The 4,699-nt window shown below is 34.4% G+C and overlaps 1 pseudogene; it reads right to left on the reverse strand.

The window, feature by feature from the left end:
- Positions 1-869: 869 nt before the first annotated feature.
- Positions 870-4,699, reverse strand: part of LOC136062769 (pathogenesis-related protein STH-2-like) — a 31,016-nt pseudogene continuing 27,186 nt past the window's right edge.

Below are 4,699 nucleotides of genomic sequence, written 5' to 3' on the forward strand. Positions count from 1 at the left end.
CTTCAGACCCAAACACCATTCTCCTCCCAACATACATCACACATCACAGTGGCTCAGTTTTTCTGGTGGGTTGCGATTTTGCGTTTCTGTGGTTGCTTTTTTTTTTTTTGGTTGTTGTGACCGGTGCCTAAAGGGGTTGTGGGTCATGTTGGGTCTGATGTTTAGGTCGTGGTTGGGTTGTGGTTGGGTCCGGTGTTGTGGCTGAAGTGGGTTGGGTCCGGTGTTTGGATCGGCGGGCTGGGATTGGTTGATGGTGGGTTTGAAACAGTGAATCTATTGATCGGTGCGTGAATTGGTTGGGTTGATCATCGGTAGCTCCGATGGTGGCTTCGGTGATGATTTTTTTTGAATGGGTTTGCTCCGGTGGGTTTCAAATCGGCGGCATAGGATGATGGGTTTTTGGTGTTGTGGCTGTGGTTGTTGATGGGTTGAGGTGCTAATGAGTTTTTGGTGCCGTGGCTGTGGTTGTTGATGACTTGTGTGTTGCTAGAGGTTGAGGGAGAAGGAGAGGAAAAAAAAAAAAAAAAAGACTGTTGGAGAGCCCAGGAAATATGAGAAAAAAAAAATGACAATTATAAAGAAATAATAAAGAAATATTAAAAAATAATATTTTAATAAAAATAGAGTTTTGAGATGTAGAGATATTGTAAAATAGGATGGTATAATGGTAAAGTGGATTTTTGGAATGGTAAAATAGAGTAGAATTAGAGTTTTCTGATGCTAATGCTCTTACAAGTAACTACTAAATGTGAAAATTGTTATTTGAATTTCTGATTGCCAATCAATCACTACAAGTTACAACAATACTCAGCGGAGAGAAAACTCAGAGCACATAGAAATCTTGAAGGGGCAACAGTACGGAATGATTCTTAAGCGTAGGCGGCAGGGTTTTCCAAAAGGTAGGCTTCAACAACCTTGTACACGGCCATGGCTCTTTCTTTACCAACTTTGATTTTATTCTTCATTGATGATAAAGTCACCAGCAGGGTGGTACTCCCTTGACATTTTACAAACACACCCTCCATCTGAAGAGTTTTCAAATTTAACCTCATACGCAATACACTTGAGTGATTAATGTAAATTACAATATAAAGAGGATAATTAATTAATTAGTTTTTTACTTTTAGGTCCATTTTAAAATTTTCCTTTTTAATCAATTTAAATGAAAAAATCCTTTTGAATTAGTCTTGTGTGTTTGTGTAAAAGAATTACTGTCTAATTTTGATTTCATCTGTATCTATATATTATTAAAAGCTGAAGCGTATAATTAATTGTTATTACGCTCTAGTTAGGCTACATCAGTGTCATGTTATCATTTATTTTCTTATTTTTAGATTTACCGGTTGACATTTATTGAGCATTTTCTTAAATTAAGATGTTACTTTGTCTTCAATTCTATCATGTGTCTCTCTATTAACCCAGACTCTTCAAATGCTACTATTATATGGAATTTTGACAGTCACCAATAGATTACAACCTCCTCACATCCTTTATCTGTTATAACTTCTTCAATTTTTTTAGCATGTGTCAACAATATGCACTATAAGTTTACCATTATAATTAATATCCACTATAAACTTAAATTCTCCATCAATTTTTTTTTTCCTTAGATCTTTTTTAATTAACCCAAAAGTCATGTTTTACCATAACTAAATCACCCCTAACAAAATCTATTTTTCCTAAGAAAGAAAAAAAACACTCTTTCCTTTTTCTTTTTCTTTTTTTGGTTTTAAAAACTTCATTATTTAAAAATTAAAATATCTTTTAACAATTATTTTTATAATTAATTTTCCAACATTTCTCCCTCCCTTTTACCTTTTCATCTCCCCGCTACTTTCTACCTTAATTTACTCTTTTTCTATCATTTTATCTTCCTTTATTTTAACTCTTCTTATTCTCATCATTTTACTATAAATTTGACATTTTCTCTTCCATTCTATACATAGTTTTTTCACAAAATATTGTTACCTCTCTCTCTCTCTCTCTCTCTCTCTCTCAATTTGTTTTTCATTTTTTGTTATTTTATTTTAATTTTATTGCATCCGTACTTTAGGTTTCGATTAATTTTTGTGTTAATTAAAATTCTACTTTGGACTGTTGTGATTTAGTTTTGTGTTTTAATCTATATATTACTAAAAACTGAAGGGTAGTATTTATTGTTGCTACGCTCTAATTAAGCCACATCAGCGTCATATCATCATTTATTTTCTTATTTTTTTTTTAATTTTTAGATTTACTAGTTGACATTTATTGAGCATTTCCTTAAATTAAGATGTTACTCTATCTTTAATTCTATCATGTGTCTCTCCATTAACCCAGATTCTTCAAATGCTACTATTATATGAAATTTTGACAATCACCAATAGATTACAACATCCTCACATCCTTTTTTTTTAGCATGTGTCAACAATATGCACTATAAGTTCACCATTATAATTAATATCCACTATAAACTTAAATACTCCATCAATTTTTTTTTCCTTTTCTTTTTTCCCTTAGATCTTTTTTAAGTAACCCAAAAGTCATGTTTTACCATAACAAACTAAATCACCCCTAACAAAATCTATTTTTCCTAAGAAAGAAGAAAAAAACACTATTTCCTTTTTTTTTTTTTTTTTTGGTTTTAAAAACTTCATTATTTAAAATTATAATATCTTTTTACCATTATTTTTATAATTAATTTTCCAACATTTCTCCCCCCCTTTTACATTTTCATCTCCCCACTATTTTCTACCTTAATATCACTTTTTTTCTATCATTTTGTCTTCCTTTATTTTGACTCTTCTTATACTCATCATTTTACTATAAATTTGACATTTTCTCTTCCATCTAGACAGTTTTCTCACACAAAATGGTTACGTCTCTCTCTCTCTCTCTCTCTCTCTCTCTCTCAATTTTTTTTTTCATTTTTTGTTATTTTATTTTAATTTTATTTTATCCGTACTTTAGGTTTTGATTAATTTTTGTGTTAATTAAAATTCTACTTTACACTCTTGTGATTTAGTTTTGTGTTTTAAGTTGTTTTAGTGAGAGACGAATCTTGTCTTTAGAAATGGCATAATGAAACAAGAACATGGGTGGAAGGAATATAATCAAATGTCATATAATATGGTGTAAGAACTAATGTATCTTCCATTGCTAAATTATGTGGTCCTTGATGGATTGGCTGTCGATTTTGCGAATTTTGAAGATTTTACTTTTGTTCAACGGCTCCATTTAAGTGAAGACCTGGTACGTATGTGCAGACTTAGTCATAATAAAATGAGTTGCATGTGCCTCCCCTCCCTCTGCCATGTTTACTCATGGAGAGGCCATTTATTTATTGTTACTCATTGATAGTTTATTTTTGTCTCATGAGGCTGTGTGAGAGTTGCTTTTTCTTCTCACTTTAGTGGCCCAAGGATCCTGGGCCAAAGAAATGTTTCTGGTGGATTAGGCTCGGTTCACCGCAGCTAAGAGGGCTGTTTTAGAACCGAGTGGTGCATAAAAAAAACTTCCTACAATACAAATAACTAACAAGCAAAGATATTTGTATTGAATGACTCTTTCAACAGTGAAGAAATGCACAGTAAAATGAAATATAATGTAAGAATAGGTTAGGGATCCTCGAAGTAGTGAGGTGTATTTTATTAATTTTCTTTAGTTATGATTGCAATGCTCACTAAGACATGATGCAAGGTTCGACTAAGCTCAAAAACTACAGCCTTTGATAGCTATTTAAGCTTCAAGACTTGTAGAGTTTGAATTTGTTAAATCCGAGCATGTGCTATAGTGGCTGTCTCTAGGATACCAGGAACGGTTCCTCTGTTTTCTTTTTATTTTACAGAGCTCTTTTCTAGTTCTATAAAACTCCAAATAAATGGCCGTGAATGGCTGAGTGTTCTAATCAAAGATGAAGCTTTTTCCCTCAATCTCTATGCCCCTTTCAGCATGGACCCCTTCCCCCTTTTATAGCACAGCTTCGGGCTCTGGGGTACTAACGATTTCTCCCTTTTGCCCCTTAGAGTTCGTGCCATGCCAGGTTGCTCAGGGTCATGTCGTTTCCTTTTTCTCCCATAGTTTCTTGCTTTTGGTCCGACCAAATGAAAGTCCCTTGGCTAGTTTTCTATTCCCAGACTTCTCTGTTGGCTGTTCTGAAGCTGATTTGGCTTTTTCTTCTCAGTGCTCCAGCTTTTTTCAGTGTACTCTTTCTTGTCACTTTCCCCAAATGGTCGGAACCAGGCTCATGCATTTTGCTTCCTACCTCCTGGCTCCACTGCATGTCTGGAGCATGAGATCCGCATGCCCTTTGTCTTTTTATCTATTTTTTTGAATTTACTTCATCTCACTTTGCGCGTCCAGGGATCCCCTGCCTCTGGTGACTTCTGGGATCCGACCTAGTTCTTCTTACTGGGCTTTCTTTGGTCTGCTGGTTCTATCTGGTTTGGGCTTTTATTGTTCTTTCATTGGTCTCTGGATTCCACTCCTCTGAGCTTCTTGCCCCTTTTCTTCCTTCTTTTCTCTTTTCTTTATTGTGTGAGCCCAATTTTCTCTCTTAGTTTTTTATTTATTTTTTGGTGTGAAATGAGCCCAACGTTTTAAAAATCACGTTAGATATGCAAGTCTCTACGAGCCTCTTTTTCTTTCATGGTCCCCATAACAATCCAGAGACATATCTTCAACTTTGATGAACTGGACGGGATCCTCTCCAGGCCTCTGC

The sequence above is a fragment of the Quercus suber genome, unplaced genomic scaffold (genome assembly GCF_002906115.3).
Source record: "Quercus suber isolate HL8 unplaced genomic scaffold, Cork oak 2.0 scaffold_451, whole genome shotgun sequence".
In the NCBI taxonomy this organism is placed as follows: domain Eukaryota; kingdom Viridiplantae; phylum Streptophyta; class Magnoliopsida; order Fagales; family Fagaceae; genus Quercus; species Quercus suber.